Source organism: Macaca nemestrina, chromosome 14, assembly GCF_043159975.1.
Source record: "Macaca nemestrina isolate mMacNem1 chromosome 14, mMacNem.hap1, whole genome shotgun sequence".
Classification (NCBI taxonomy): domain Eukaryota; kingdom Metazoa; phylum Chordata; class Mammalia; order Primates; family Cercopithecidae; genus Macaca; species Macaca nemestrina.
This window is the reverse complement of record NC_092138.1, coordinates 78,133,459-78,150,352: the sequence shown is the minus strand read 5'-3', so window position 1 is coordinate 78,150,352 and position 16,894 is coordinate 78,133,459. Positions and strand designations below refer to the sequence as shown.

The window sequence follows — 16,894 nt, the reverse complement described above, 5'->3', positions numbered from 1 at the left end:
TAAATTTAGGCCAGGCGCAGTGGCTCACACCTGTAATCCCAGCACTTTGGGAGGCCGAGGCACGTGGATTGCTTGAGCCCAGGAGTTCCAGGCCATTCTGGCCAACATGGTGAAACCCTGTCTGTACTAAAAATACAAAAATTAGCCCGGTGCCTGTGGCACGTGCCTGTAATCTCAACTACTTGGAAGGCTGAGGCAAGAGAGTCGCTTGAACCCAGGAAGTGGAGGTTACAGTGAGCCGAGTTTGTACCACTGCACTCCAGCCTGGGTGACAAAGCAAGACTCAGTCTCAAAAGAAAAAGAAGTAAAAAGTAAATAAAATGTAAAATTATTTTATAAAACTGCTCAACTAAAATTCACTTCTCCCATTAAGTGGGCTTTGACCAGAACAGAAATAAATGTCGCGGACAGGGCACTCCTCAAATGACCCACTGCTGCTCCTGAATTTCCAACCTAGGTAATGGCCCTAGTCCCTGTTATTAGGCTCTTTTTTTTCCCTGCTACCTTCCTTCTCGAACTCTCAAATCCAACTTGACCTTTTGTTACCCACTTTTTTTTTCTTTTCTTTTGAGACAGGGTCTCCCTCTGTCGCCCAGGCTAAACTGAGCAAACGACAAAATACAGCTTGTAGACCTGTGGGTCCCAACCCCCCACTTTGTCACTGCAACCTCAACCTCCCAGGTTCAAGTGATTCTCCCACCTCAGCCTCCTGAGTTGCTGGGATTACAGGTGCCCGCCACCACGCCTGACTAATTTTTTTGTACTTTTATTTTATTTCATTTTATTTTATTTATTTTATTGAAACGGAATCTCGGTCTGTTGACCAGGCTGGAGTGCAGTGGCACGATCTTGGCTCACTGCAACCTCTGCCTCCCGGGTTCAGGCAATTTCCAGCTAATTTTTGTATTTTTAATAGAGACGGGATTTCACCATGTTGGCCAGCCTGGTCTCAAACTCCTGACCTCAAGTGATCTGCTGCCTTGGCCTCTCAAAGTGCTGGGATTATAGGCATGAGCCACCGTGCCGGGCTTTGTTACCTGCTTCTAGGGCCCAAGATAGGGAGAACTGAATGGGTGTCCAGGGGTCTCATTCTAATACTGCCGCTACCTCCTTCTCCAGGCCACTCACAGGTCAGTCATAGGCCAGTCACAAGACCTTTACAGATGGGAGCTTGGTAGAGGTGAGAGTGACATGCCCTAAAGCATTAGGGCAGAGATATGCAGAGCTGAAAAGAGATTGGATGGCTGTCCCAAAACAAAACTAAACTTGACTCAGGATTAATGTATCTAAAGAAGGAATGTGCCCAGGAGCGACTGGCGGAGGGCAGGAAGGGAAGAGACTTTGTCAGCCTGGGAGTCACAGAAAAAGCAGAGTTGTTTATTTATTTTTATTTTTTTTTATTTATTTTTTTCGAGATGGAGTCTTGCTTTGTCGCCCAGGCTGAAGTGCAATGGTGCAATCTTCAGCTCACTGAAAGCTCTGCTCCCAGGTTCAAGTGATTCCCCTGCCTCAGCCTCTCGACTAGCTTGGATTACAGGCGCCTACCACCATGCCTGGCTAATTTTTGTATTTTTAGTAGGGACGAGTTTCACCATATTGGCCAGGCTGGTCTCTTGTCCAGGCTGGTCTTGAACTCCTGACCTTGTGATTCACCGGCCTCAGCTTCTCAAAGTGCTGGGATTACAGAGTGAGCCACCACGCCTGGTCACGCCTGGCTAATTTTGATGTGTTTTTTAATAGAGACAGTGTTTTGCCATGTTGCCTAGGCTGGTCTCGAACTCCTAACCTCAGGTGATCTGCCCACCTTGGCCTCCCAAAGTGCTGGAATTACAGGCATAAGCCACCGTACCCAGCCATATTCATTCGTTTATTCAACAAATGATTACTAAACTCTCACCCTATGCTAGGCAGTGTTCTCGGTATTAGGATATAGAGTGAGTTACACACACGGTTGGAACCCTGGCCTTGCAGAGCTTATATTCTAGGGAGGAAGTCAGACAATAAAAAAGATAACCAAATATAGTAAGTTATATGGCAGATGCAGATAAAAGATACAGAGAAAATAAAGTTGGCTGGATGCAGTAGCTCATGCATGTAATCCCAGCACTTTGGGAGGCTTATGCAGGAGGATGGCTTGAGTCCAGGAGTTCAAGACTGGCCTGTGCCAGGCATGGTGGTTCATGGAGCAAGACTCCATCTCAAAAAAAAAAAGTCATCAAATGGAATATAGATTTCCAAGTTTGGGGAGGAGGAATTGCAATTGTTGTTGTTGTTGTTGAGACGGAGTTTTGCTCTTGTTGCCCAGGCTGGAGTGCAATGGTGTGATCTCGGCTCACTGCAACCTCCGCCTCCTGGGTGCAAGCGATCCTCCTGCCTCAGCCTCCCAAGTAGCTGGGATTACAGGCATGCCCCACCACACCGGGCTAATTTTGTATTTTTAGTAGAGACGGGGATTTTCCATGTTGGTCAGGCTGGTCTTGAACTCCCGACCTCAGGCGATCCGCCTGCCTCGGCCTCCCAAAGTGTTGCGATTACAGACATGAGCCACTGCACCCGGCTGTAATTGCAATTTTTAAAAGGTTAACGATGGCAGAAAGTTGGTACTAAGGCAAGACTTGAAGTTGATGAAATTCACTGTTTGGATGCCGGGGGAAGAGTATTCCAGGTAGGGGAATCCACAAAGGCAAAAGACTTGGGGTAGGAGGAGGCCTGGAGCACTGGAGCTACAGTGAGGAAGCCAGTGCTGGAAGGGACTTTGCAAGTGGGGAGAAGGAGATGAGGTCAGCAAGGAAACAGGGAGCTAGGTGGTCTAGGGCCTTGTAGGCCACTGCAAAGATTTGGCAAGACCTATGGCAGATCCCACTCCTGTTCAGGGGAGAGGGGTCTTCACCAGTGGATTGTTTGTTGTTGTTGTTGTTATTTTATTTTTTTAGATGAGGTCTTGCTCTGTTGCCCAGGCTGGAGTGGAGTGGCGTGATCTCAGCTCACTGCAACCTCCGCCTCCCAGGTTCAAGCGGTTCTCCTGCCTCAGTCTCCTGAGTAGCTGGGATTACAGGCAGCTGCCACTACGCCCATCTAATTTTTGTATTTGTAGTAGAGACGGGGTTTCACCATGTTGGTCAGGCTGGTCTTGAACTCCTGACCTGATGATCCTCCCGCCTCGGCCTCCCAAAGTGCTGGGATTACAGGCGTGAGCCACCGCACCCCACCACAAGTGGATTTTAAGCCTTCTCCTCCCAATGGGGGGATGTACAGGGCAGGTTGTTTGGGACCGATACCTTTGAACAGTGAAAGCCCATAACTAACCTGCCTGGATTCCAGGCCCACCTGGTAACCTCCAGGTCACACTCTGGCTTCCCAGGGATAGTCTTCTAGAGGGAGAAAACCTGGACATTGTTCTCACTGTGAAACTTCTACTTTTTTTTTTTTTTTTAACAAATTTTTTATTAAATAGAGATGGGGTTTCTCAGTGTTACCCAAATCAGTCTCAAATTCCCGGCCTCAAGCAATCCTCCTGCCTTGGCCTCCGAAAGTGCTAGGATTACAGGAGTGAGTCACTGTGCCCAGCAGGATCACATTTTTATATATCATATTTCATTAAATGCACCATCCCAATACATTTTTTCTTTTTAAAGACAGAGTCTCACTCTGTCACCAGGCTGGAGGGCAGTGGCGTGATCTCAGCTCACTGCAACCTCCACCTCCTGGGTTCAAGTGATTCTCCTGCCTCAGCCTCCCGAGAAGCTGGGACTACAGGCACAAGCCACCATGCCCAGCTAATTTTTGTATTTTTAGTAGAGACGGGGTTTCACCATGTTGGTCTCGATCTCTTGACCTTGTGATCTGCCCGCCTTGGCCTCCCAAAATGCTGGGATTACAGGCGTGAGCCACTGCACCTGGCTGCCTGCCAATACATTTTTAAAATTTATTTTAATTGGAAAATAATAATCATATAATAATTGTATGTGTATATATATACATATTTGTGTGTGTGTGTATATATATATATATATATATATATTTTTTTTTTTTTTAAATAGAGTCAAGGTCTTTCTGTGTTGCCTAAGCTGGTCTTGATCTCCTGGACTCAGTCGATCCTCCTGCCTCAGCCTCCCAAAGTGCTGGGATTACAGGCCTGAGCTACCATGCCTGGCCATCATTTCTGTATTGCTCTGGACTTCTCTTACACGTCCAAGGCTTCCAGAATGACAGGGCGGTAGCAAGGCTGCACTGTAGAAGGTCATTCGGGAGGAGGTGGAGGCAAGCAAACAGCACTGGGCCACAGAAGAGGACCTGGTATCCCACGAGAAAAGAGGACAAGGAGTGGGGTTGCTGTCGGGAAGCTAAGAGGTAGATATGAGGTGTTTAAAATATAGACCAGTGGAACAGAACAGAGGCCTCAGAAATAATGCCACACATCTACAACTATCTGATTTTTGACAAACCTGACAAAAACAAGCAATGGGGAAAGGATTCCCTATTTAATAAATGGTTTTGGAAAGTTGACTAGCCATATGCAGAAAACTGAAACTGGACCCCTTCCTTACAACTTACACAAAAATTAACTCAAGATGGATTAAAGACTTAAATGTAAGACCTAAAACCATAAAAACCCTAGAAGAAAACCTAGGCAATACCATCCAGGACATAAGCATGGGCAAAGACTTCATGACTAAAACACCAAAAGCAATGGCAATAAAAGCCAAAATCGACAAATGAGATCTAATTAAACTAAAGAGCTTCTGCACAGCAAAAGAGACTATCAGTCAGAGTGAACAGGCAACCTACAGAATGGGAGAAAATTTTTGCAATCTATCCATCTGACAAAGGGCTAATATCCAGAATCTACAAAGAACTTAACCAAATTTACAAGAAAAAACAACCCCACCAAAAAGTGGGCGAAGGATATGAACGGTCACTTCTCAAAAGAGGACATTTATGCAGCCAACAGACACATGAAAAATGCACATCATCACTGGTCATTAGAGAAGTGCAAATCAAAACCACAAGGAGATACCATCTCACACCAGTTAGAATGGTGATCATTAAAAAGTCAGGAAACAACAGATGCTGGAGAGGGTGGGAGTGTAAATTAGTTCAACCATTGTGGAAGACAGTGTGGCGATTCCTCAAGGATCTAGAACCAGAAATATCATTTGACCCAGCAATCCCATTATTGGGTATATACCCGAAGGATTATAAATCATTCTGCTATAAAGACACATGCACACGTATGTTTATTGCAGCAGTGTTCAAAATAGCAAAGACTTGGAACCAACCCAAATGCTCATCAACGATAGACTGGATAAAGAAAATGTGGCACATATATACCATGGAATATTATGCAGCCATAATAAAGGATGAGTTCCTGAGCTTCTCAGGGACATGGATGAAGCTGGGAATCATCATTCTCAGCAAACTAACAAAGGAACAGAAAACCAAACACCGCATGTTCTCACTCGTAAATGGAAGTTGAACAATGAGAACACACAGACACAGGGCGGGGAACATCACACACCGGGGGTTCTGGGGAGGGATGGCATTAGGAGAAATACCTAATATAGATGACAGGTTGAAGGGTGCTGCAAACCACCATGGCATGTGTACACCTATGTAAAAAAACTGAACATTCTGCACATGTATCCCAGAACTTAAAGGATAATAAACAAAATGCTAAAGCAGAAAAATAAACAAAATATCAAAACCAAAATCCTCTGCTGTTCAGCAGGATCAAACTGAGACTATGAACTTCAGAGCACAAAACCTTGGCCTTTAGAAGTGTATTTTTATGTATGGGCAAACCTTTCGGTTCCGTGTCCAAAAACAGCAATGAATATTGTGCTCTGTACTCTGTCTCCGGTTGCCCCACTCTTCCTCAGTGAAGCTCCAACTGGAAAAGGGACTTTCTCTTATGAAGAAAGAGAGAAAGTGAAACAGTTATAACCTAAGGAGAGTAATAATACATCAGGCCAGAAATACCCCACTGTGTTTCCAAGTGAATGTAATGTTGTTTGAACAAGTTGAACTAAAATTTAATTTGGCTGATCTTGAATTTGCAGAACACACACATACACACAAACCTTCACATGCGGGGGAAAAAAAAAAAAGAAAGACCTCGTTGCTTGCTGTTGTATTTTAAGTTTAGGTAAATGTAGGAGGCTGTATTCAAGCCCTGACACTTGGCTACCCAGAGCCTCACCCTGTGCACAAAGGAGTGCGTCAAAACTGGTGCAGGTTCTGGTCAGTCAAGATGTTGGACATCACAAGGAATAAAACAGACAGGAGAAGAAGGCTTCAGTGTGTCCTAGAAAGAGCTCTGGATTCGCAGACAGGGGAACCAGGAGTTTGCTGAGTGATCTTGACAAGTCGCTTAACCTCTCTAAGCTTCAGGCATAAAATAGAGTCTGTGAAACCCTCCCTCTGGGCAGAAGTGGCAGTGTGCATTTAACAACACAGATGGCAGGAGAACCGCAACAAGGGTGCTGCCATAGGTTGCTGGTGGGGTGGGGGGAAAGTACCCGAAGTTAACCCTTTAGTAGCTGGATCATAGGGAGGACCAGGGCACTCCAGGAGAGGAGTCAGTGTGGTGGGGGACGCTCAGTGGTCTCAGGACAGTGGCTATTTACCAACTACTACAATGTTGACATAATATTGCAGCAGCAGTTACAATGGCACAACTTATGCCAGTGTGTATCACATGAATGGCACTTTGCCTATGGGCCTCCTGCAAAGATTAAGTGAGATCATGCAGATGAATGAATGAGTGGGTGAATGGGCATCTTGGACTGTGCTCATAAGTCAAGAATGCTCTTAAAAACATTTTATTGAATATCTACATTATGCTTGTTTTCATGCCAGATGCTGAGGATGAAAATTCCTTGGGGCAGTACGTGATGGATGGGAATGGCATTGCCAGTGGAGGGCACGGTATGAACAAAGGCACAGAGGTAAAAACAAAAGTGAGCAAAAGCAAGCAAAAAATAACCACAAACAGACAAACAAATAAAAAGCAGCCCGCCTTGCTCAAGAAGCCACAGGTGTTATGGTGCTCAGCATAAAGTTTGAGATTGGAAAGAGCAAGAGATGGAGTCATGGAAGCATAATAAGGACCAGTCTTGTTAGAGTTGAATGCTGCCATAGAGGGGCACCAAGAACGGGCAGTAACAGGTTATTTGCAAACTAGAATAATCAAGGCCAGGTGTGGTGGCTTACGCCTGTAATCCCAGCACTTTGGGAGGCTGAGGTGGGAGGATCACCTGAGGTCAGGAGTTTGAGACCAGCCTGAAAAACATGGAGAAACCCCGTCTCTACTAAAAATACAAAATTGGCCAGGCATGGTGGTGCATGCCTGTAATCCCAGCTATTCAGGAGGCTGAGGCAGGAGAATTGCTTGAACCAGGAAGCGGAAGTTGCAGTGAGCCGAGATTGCACCATTGCACTCCAGCCTGGGCAACAAGAGCGAAATTCCATCTCAAAAAAAAAAAAAAAAAAATCACTCCGGCAGCAGTGTGGAGAATGGTTCCCAGGCAGGAAGGCTATTTAGGGAATATTGCAATAATCCAGGTTAATGAAGATGAAACAAAAAATAAATTGGCAGAATAAATTCAAAATATGAAGTATTATTGGTTTTGTTTTGGTTTTTTTTTTTTTAGACGAAGTCTATCACCCAGGCTGGAATGCAGTGGTGCAGTCTTGACTCACTGCGGCCTGGACCTCCTGGACTCAAGCGATCTTCCTTCCTCAGCCCCCCAGTAGCTGGGACTACAGGCGCACACCATCATGCCTGGCTAATTTTTTTTTTTTTTTTTTTTTTGAGATGGAGTTTTGCACTTGTCACCCAGGCTGGAGTTCAATGGCGTGATCTAAGCTCACTGCAACCTCCGCCTTCCAGATTCAAGTGATTCTCCTGCCTCAGCCTCCCGGGTAGCTGGGATTACAGGTACCCGCCATCACACCCAGCTAATTTTTGTATTTTTAGTAGAAACAGGGTTTCACCATGTTGCCCAGGCTGGTCTTGAACTCTGGACATCAGGTGATCCGACGCCTGGCTAATTTTTGTATGTTTTCTAGAGACAGGGTTTCACTGTGTTGCCCAGGCTGGTCTCAAACTCCTGGACTCAGGCAGTTCTCCTGCCTTGGCCTCCCAAAGTGCTGGGGTTACAAGCACAAGCCACATACCTGGGCAATTTTGTTTTGTTTTTAAGTGGAAGAGTGAGAGAAAGACAAGTAGGGTCAAAACTAGGTCAGTGAACACAGGGCTAGAGAGAAAGTGACATATTTAAGAAATATTTAGAAAGGAAGATCTGTACAACTGGAAGATTATTTATTTATTTATTCAATTGAGACTGAGTTTCGCTCTTGTCACCCAGGCTGGAGTGCAATGGCGTGATCTCAGCTCACTGCAACCTCTACCTCCTGGATTCAAGCGATTCTCCTGCCTCAGCCTCCCAAGTACCTGCAACTACAGCTGCCCATCACCATGACAAGCTAGTTTTTGTATTTTTAGTAGAGATGGGGTTTCACCATGTTGGTCAGGCTGCTCTCGAACTCCTGACCTCAGTGATCCACCAGCCTTGGCCTCCCAAAGTGCTGGGATTACAGGAGTGAGCCACCACGCCCAGCCTGGAAGATTATTTAAATAAGAGGTATAAGGGAGAAAGAATAGTCAAGAGGAATGCCCAGGTTTCTGGAGTGAGTAACCCAGAGGTGATAGTGCTACTAAGATCAGAAACTGAGGGACCCAAGATGGTTTGGTGTAAAAATGTTAGGAAGATGTTAAGCTGAAGGAATCTCTGGGACATCTAGTACCTCAGCCTGACCCTCGCCCTGCAACACTAACCAAAAAAAAAAAAAAAAAATGTGTTTGCTATGAAAGAACAGGAATCAGAGGTCTAGGTTTGAGTCCCAACTTTACAACTAACCAATTGTGGACCATGGACAAATCAGTTAACCTTTCTGGGCCTCAGATTTCTTCCACTTTTCAAATGTCCATGATGCTCAAGCCAAGGGTTTTGAACAGGAATAAACAGTATATTAGAGGTCTTGTTCTATTTCCACCATCTCTTATTTGGTAACCATTTATATGAATCGAAACTGATGCAAAACATGTTTCTTTTCATTGTCATACCCCACAGTGTAAAACTGAGAAACAGAGCAGGAGAGAAACAAGAGATGCTGAATTCTTCCTGCACACGATACAATAAAGTTAAATAATGTGGGGTTTTAGTTGTTCTCTACAAGAGAGCTTGATTCAATAGCGTGGTTAGCAAGCTCTACATTGGGCCTCTCTCTTTCTCTGCAAGGGCAATGAGATACGTACTTTCTCAAGGGCACCAGCCAACCGCCCTACATCAGTCATTCTCTCTAATGAAGCTCGCTCCATTCAGACCCCATTTTCTTGTACACAATTCATTTTATTAAATGGCTGCAGCTGCAATTAGGGGTGGTAGAATCCAGGCATGTTTTTGGGTTCGAGATGTGTACTGTGTGATTTTTCAAATACTTTGGGTTTGGCAAAAGCCAAGACACATTCTGTCAAGTTCTTTTTCCCCTTCGTTTTTAAGCCCGTGTGTATTCAAGAGAAATATGGTCCATCTGATTTTCATTCATTTTCGCTTAACTCAACAAAAAGTTGTCTCAGAAGAGCTAGAAAATGTCCAAGCAGCAAATATAGCCTCTTTAATGGAAGCCTTGTTAGAATCTCTTTCTCTCAACCCCAGACAGCTTGACATTCTCCAAACAGGCCAAGCCTTTTCATTTCTCTGTGTCTTTGTACTTGCTTCCTAAACCTGGAATGATGGCCTTGTCCTTTACTCTCTTCTCTGTCTATTGACTCCTACTCCTCCCCAACTCCAGCCCAAATGCTTTCTCCTTTGTGAAGGCTTTCCCCATTGCCCAACTTGCAAATTCAGACCTCTGGCCCTCCACATCCGCAGGTTCTGAATCCCTGTGGATGGAAAATATTCAGTGGGAAAAAACAATTAAGAAAATCAACAGAGCAATAAAAAATAAGGCAAATAAAAACCAAGACACTGTAACAACTAGATAGCATTTACAATGTATTAGGCATGATAAGTAACCTGCAGATAATTTTTTTCTGTTTCTTTTTTCTTTATTTTTTATTTACTTATTTATTTATTATTATTTTTTTTTATTTTTATTTTTTTTGAGACGGAGTCTCGCTGTGTCGCCCAGGCTGGAGTGCAGTGGCCGGATCTCAGCTCACTGCAAGCTCTGCCTCCCGGGTTTTTACGCCATTCTCCTGCCTCAGCCTCCCGAGTAGCCGGGACTACAGGCGCCCGCCACCTCGCCCAGCTAGTTTTTTATATTTTTTAGTAGAGACGGGGTTTCACCGTGTTAGCCAGGATGGTCTCGAACTCCTGACCTCGTGATCCGCCCGTCTCGGCCTCCCAAAGTGCTGGGATTACAGGCTTGAGCCACCGCGCCCGGCCTTACTTATTTATTTTTGAGACAGGGCCTTGCTCTGTCACCCAGGCTAGAGTGCAGTGAGTGGCACAATCTCAGGTCACTGCAACCTCCACTTCCCTGGTTCAAGTGATCCTCCCACCTCAGCCTCCCAAGTAGCTGAAACTACAGGCACACACCTGGCTAATTTTTTGTACTTTTTGTAGAGACAGCAGGGGGAGGGGTCTCACTATGTTGCCCAGGCTGGTCTCGAACTCCTGCACTCAAGAGATCCTGCCCACCTTGGCCTCCTAAAGTGCTAGGATTACAAATGTGAGCCACCACGCCCAGCAGAGATAATTTTTTAGAAACAACAACAACAACAAAACCATTAAAAATAATACAAATAAAAAAATACAGTCTAACAAACACAGCATTTACATTATATTAGGTATTGTAAGTGGTCTAGAGATGGTTTAAATTATACAGGAGGATATGCATAGGTTATATGCAAACACTATGTCATTTTATATAAGGAACTTGAGCATCCAATCTCCCATGAATATGAAGGGACAACTGTAATTGCATGATCCTCTTGAGATCCTGTATACTTCACTTGTAGTGCTAACTAGCTCCTGATTTCATTCTGCTTTGGGTTACAGACAGTTGTTGAACTAGGTTAGCCGAGCCCTCACTGATGTCTGCTTCAGTGTTAAGCCCTTGACCTTAATTAAAGGCCTTCACAAGAAAGGGCAGACAAAAATTGGCAATTGTGGTAAGGCTGTTGCCAAAAACATTAATTATTGTGTCTATCAATGTCCTTCTGTGGGCTTCCAGGTGAGAAGTGAGCTTAAGGTTTAAGGACCAAAATAGCAATGGACTTCTTCCTTTCTGATAATGAGAGCTATGGAACTTAGCTTGTTCCCTTTTTGTCTTGGCTGCCAGGAAGCTAAGTTGCTAAGATGTGATGCTCAATCATAGCAACTATATCACATGCTAGTTTCCTTCTTTTTTTAATGACTTGGTTTTCTATTTCTATACTATTAACTTTATAATGGAAAAAAATAGTCTTCACTATGAGTCACTTCAAATAGTTTGTAGAGTGGCAGAGGAAAGTAAAAATACGAAGAAGCTATTCATGCTGGCTTCATTTGCAGAACAGGTCTAGGATATCGGGGTAAGAGGAAAAGGTTTTATTTTTAATCTGACATTTCATAAATCATTTGAATTTCTTTCTTTCTTTTTCTTTTTTTTTTTTTTTTTTTTTTTTTTTGAGATGGAGTCTCACTCTGTCCCCAGGCTGGAGTGCAGTGGCCTGATCTCAGCTCACTGCAAACTGCATCTCCCGGGTTCAAGGGATTCTCCTGCCTCAGCCTCCTGAGTAGCTGGGACTACAGGCACCCGCCACTACGCCCAGCTAAGCTTTTTTGTAATTTTAGTAGAGACAGGGTTTCGCCGTGTTAGCCAGGATGGTCTCGATCTCCTGACCTTGTGATCTACCTGCCTCGGCCTCCCAAAGTGTTGGGATTATAGGCATGAGCCACCGCGCCTGGCCAACTGTTTGAATTTCTTAACGGTGTCTATATTAGTTAAAATAAAATTAATTTTTTAAATGTAGCCATTTATAATTCTGACTCTCCCAGGAAGGAGCTAAAAGCTTCTTTCTTTCTTTTCTTTTTCTCCTTTTTTTTTTTTTCGAGACGGTGTCTTGCTCTGTCACTGAGGCCGGAGTGCAATGGCACCATCTTGGCTCACTGCAACCTCTGCCTTCCAGGTTTAAGCGATTTTCCTGCCTCAGCCTCCTGAGTAGCTGGGACTACAGGCGCCTCCCACCACACCCAACTAATTTTTGTATTTTCAGTAGAGATGGGTCTTCATCATGTTGGCCATACTGGTGTCAAACCCCTGACCTCAGGTAATCTGCCTGCCTCGGCCTCCCAAAGTGCTGGGATTACATGCGTGAGCCGCTGCACCCGGCCTTTTTTCTTTTTTTCTTTTTTCTTTTTCTTTTTTTTTTTAGGAGGGATGGAGTTTCGCTCTTGTTGCACAGGCTGAATACAATGTTGTGGTCTCAGCTCACTGCAACCTCTACTTTCTGGGTTCAAGTGATACTCCTGCCTCAGCCTCCCAAGTAGCTGGGATTACAGGCATGCGCCACCACACCCATCTACTTTTTTGTATTTCATAGAGATGGGGATTCACCATGTTGGTCAGGCTGGTCTCAAACTCCTGACCTCAGGTGACCCACCCGCCTCAGCCTCCCAAAGTGCTGGGATTACAGGCATGTGCCACCACGCCTGGTCTTTTATTTATTTATTTATTTATTTATTTTTATTTTTTTGAGACAATATCTCACTCTGTCACCGAGTGCAGTGGCGTGATCACAGTTCACTGCAGTCTCGATCTCCCAAGGCTCGGGTGATCCTCCTCTCTCAATCCCCTTAGTAGCTGGAACTACAGGTGCATGCCACCATGCCCAGCTAACTTTTGTATTTTTATTTATTTATTTATTTATTTATTTATTTATCTATCTATCTATTTTTGAGACAGAGTCTCACTCTATTGCCCAGGCTGGAGTGAGTGGCATGATCTTGGCTCACTGCAACCTCTGCCTCCCAGGTTCAAGCAATTCTCCTGCCTTGGTCTCCTGAATAGCTGATATTACAGGTGCACACCACCACACCTGGCTAATTTTTGTATTTTTAGTAGAAACAGGGTTTCAACATGTTGGACAGGCTGGTCTCAAACTCCTGACCTCAAGTGATGTGCCCGCCTCAGCTTCCCAAAATAGTGGGATTACAGGCATGAGCTACCGTGCCCGGCGGCTATAAGCATCTTGATAGCACAGTTTATACCATTTATACTTATCTCTGGATCTCCCATCATATAGCAGAGTACCTTCTACATAACTGGCATTCAGAAAATATCTGTTAAATGGATGGGGAAAAAGGCCCACCTAAGTGAATGCAGTCAGTTAGAAGCCAAAAAGAGTCCCAGGCTTCGAATCAAATAATTCTAAATTCAAACCCATCTCTGGCTGGTCACAAAGCACTAAGAGGGGCAGTCACTTGAATCTGTCTGAGCCCCATTTCTTTATCTGTAAAATAGGGCTTTATCCACTACTGTTTTAGAGTTGTTTTGAGGATTAATTCAGAGAAGACATGCTTAATATTGCAAATTACCTTCCTTTTAATTAAAAGCCTTCACAGCGACGAAAAACAGGCAACTGACCACCACAAACTGCACCTCTAGAGAGGATGGGAGGAGGTAACAGTGAGTTGTCATTAGTATGGACAATGCATTCTTTTCAGCACTACAGAAATTGGACAACATAAGATGAAAAGAGCATCTCGGCCCAAGGGCAGAAAGATACAATGGTCTTTATCTGCTAGTCATACACACCAGCTGTTTAGATTGAACACATTTTGCTCAATCACTAAATATAATACATAAGTGATGGAAAAAAGTAATGCGTTTCTGTTTTTTAACATCTATATTGTCCTAGAGTTGTGGTAGAATTTTTTTTTTTTTTTTTTTGCTTTTTTGAGATGGGGTCTCGCTATGTTGATCTTGAACATGTGGTCTCAAGCGATTCTCCTGCCTCGCCCTCCCAAAATGCCGAGATTACAGGTGTGACCCACCAGGCCTGGTATAATTTTATTTTATTTTATTTTATTTTATTTTATTTTATTTTTTTTGAGACGGAGTCTCGCTCTGTCGCCCAGACTGGAGTGCAGTGGCGCGATCTCGGCTCACTGCAAGCTCCGCCTCCCGGGTTCACGCCTTTCTCCTGCCTCAGCCTCCGGAGTAGCTGGGACTACAGGCGCCCGCCACCACGCCCGGCTAATTTCTTTTTGTATTTTTAGTAGAGACGGGGTTTCACCGTGTTAGCCAGGATGGTCTCGATCTCCTGACCTCGTGATCCGCCCGCCTCGGCCTCCCAAAGTGCTGGGATTACAGGCTTGAGCCACCGCGCCCGGCCTATAATTTTTTTTTAAATCAAGGAATACAAATACCACTGATGGGACTCAAGGTGATTTCATGTGGCGCACAGGGAAACATTTATTTTTTTAATTTTTATGCATTTATTATATTATGCTTTATAAAACATTGAGCTAGCATATCCAAACTGCGATATTACACATATTATTATTAAATACGTTTTAAGGTTTCAAAATATTTTTTAAATGAGTGGATTTAAAGAAAAATATTATCATAATATGACTAATCAACACACCTGTGCCAAAAAACTGAACATAGTTCTAGGATCACGGAAGTTGTGGAAAAGACAACTTTAACATGTAGGTCTTGAGCAACTATTGGATTTAAGAGAAGTTGTGACGCTGGGCCCCTCCATTTCTGCTTCCAAATGTCCTTTCCAAAGATTTACTTATTCTACCTACACACTCTATGTTGGCCCCCCTGGATTTTATCCTGGTCCACCTGCATACCCTATACTCTCCCATCTCCATGGTTTGTTTGTGCTGAATTTTTTGCCTGGACACCCCTCCTCTTCCCTATCTGCCAGGCACACCCTGAGCAGAACCAATCCCCTATGCCTTCTGGGCTCCTAGGCATCCTTGCACACTCCTCTTGCTAGTATCACACTTGGTACCTTGTATTACAATTTCTTTCAGGGTTTGTCTCCTAGGCAATGTCTTGTTTATCTCCGTGCCCTGAGTTCCTAGCTGGGGGCGTTACATGATTTTTAAAAATCATGGAGACCATATTAGATCTAGAAATACAAGGGCACAAATGCTTGTCTTAATCATTTATCAGCACTCAGAGGTCACAGAGAGAACATGACCTTCCTCTTCCCACTACTCTCCTTATAAACCCTAACTAGGTTAGTTTTCCCTATGATAAGCTTTGCTACACTGTGCATCCTCCCTCATAGCAGTGATTGCAGTCTGGTTTTACTTTTGTGATTATTTGATTAATGCCTTTCTTCTGGCAGTAGACTATAAGCCCCTTGCGAGTAAGGATCACATCTATCTTTGTTCGCCACTGGTGTTCCCAATGCCCAACCTAAGCCAGACACATAGCTCATGATCCCCAAATATCACACACACACACACACACCCCCCCCCAGAGTTGGTCTTCTAGCTCTTACATTGTTGTAGAGATCATTGCGGGGGCAGACGGTTGACACAGAGACCAGTGTAAACTTCCCTGTTTGTTTTTCAGGTGGATTACAGTGGAGACACGATGTTGGCCAACCAGAAGGGGAGAAATTCAAAATGGTAAACGGAGCACTCTCACTTGCAGGGCTCTCTGAAGCCTTGACAAACAACACAGAGCCAAAATAAATTCCCAGCAAAGGCATATTGACTGTGTCCTTTCAAGAATTTTCCCAACCTAGGAAGAAAACCTTTAAGGACTGAAACTTAAAGGGGACTGAGGCAACCAGGGAATATATTATATATGCTGACAGCTTCTTAGAACTGGGAGAACACTGAAACGACGGAAACAAAGGAGAAAGAATCTGTGTTATACTAAAATAAAGGCAAAGCCACTCTAAGAACTGCTTTTGTTTAAGCAGACAACAGATTTTTTTTTTAAAGGAACAAAGCTACTTTACAAGCTCAATTTTCAGAAGAGTTGCAAGAAGAGCTAAGGAGATAGAATGTCTCAGCCTTGAGAGCCAGCTGGTCCACTGCTCTTTACATTTCTAATGTGAGAAGATCTAGACTGGGTCACATGCAGTGGCTCATGCCTATAATCCCAGCACTTTGGGAGGCCGAGATGGAAGGATCACTTGAGCCCAGGAAAAAAAAAATTAGAATATCTGGGCGAAAGCCTTCCACCCCAAATCAAGAACTGACCTAGCCATCCAAATGAATCCTGACACTTTTGAGCCACAAAGACTGGCTTATCTCCCTCTTCTTGCTACAGATAAAGAGCCTAGCCTCTATGGGCTATGTCACAATCACACTTTCAGGAAGGTCCAGAGCTGAGATTAAGCATCCCTACCTGTCCTGTGTCTAGGTATGACATAGGTATTTATTTATTTATTTATTTATTTATTTATTTATTTATTTATTTATTTTGAGATGGAGTCTTGCTCTGTCGCCCAGACTGGAGTACAATGGCGTGATCTCTGCTCACTGCAAGCTCCACCTCCCTGGTTCACGCCATTCTTCTGCCTCAGCCTCGCAAGTAGCTGGGACTACAGGAGCCTGCCACCATGCCCGGCTAATATTTTCGTATTTTTAGTAGAGACAGGGTTTCACTGTGTTAGCCAGGATGGTCTTGATCTCCTGACCTCATGATCCACCTGCCTCGGCCTCCCGAAGTGCTGGGATTATAGGCGTGAGCCACCGTGCCCGGCCTCGAGTCAGCACCTTTTATATGTTGGGTCCAAGTACACAAATGACAATCTTTCTTTTTTGAGACAGTCTCACTCTGTCACCCAGGCAGGAGTGCAGTGGCACGACCTTGGCTCACTGCAACCTCCGCCTCCTAAATTCAAGCAAGTCTCCTGCCGCAG

The 16,894-nt window shown here is 44.3% G+C and overlaps 3 long non-coding RNA genes across 4 annotated transcripts in view; 1 reads left to right on the top strand and 2 right to left on the bottom strand.

Annotated features, from left to right (window-relative positions):
• The window catches only part of LOC139358189 (uncharacterized), a 22,439-nt gene extending 6,286 nt beyond the window's left edge, over positions 1-16,153 (top strand). Inside the window, exons 2-3 of the long non-coding RNA XR_011612773.1 lie at positions 6,859-6,947; positions 15,592-16,153. This is a non-coding gene — a long non-coding RNA (uncharacterized lncRNA). The remainder of the gene's footprint in view (positions 1-6,858; positions 6,948-15,591) is intronic.
• The window catches only part of LOC105481038 (uncharacterized), a 44,250-nt gene that overhangs the window by 8,938 nt on the left and 18,418 nt on the right, over positions 1-16,894 (bottom strand). The gene's annotated exons all lie outside the window — the stretch shown is intronic.
• LOC105481037 (uncharacterized) lies at positions 9,226-16,414 on the bottom strand. Its single transcript, XR_011612774.1, has 4 exons — positions 16,230-16,414; positions 15,518-15,685; positions 13,587-13,652; positions 9,226-9,946 (listed from the first exon to the last, which is right to left on the bottom strand). It is a non-coding gene; the product is annotated as an uncharacterized lncRNA (long non-coding RNA).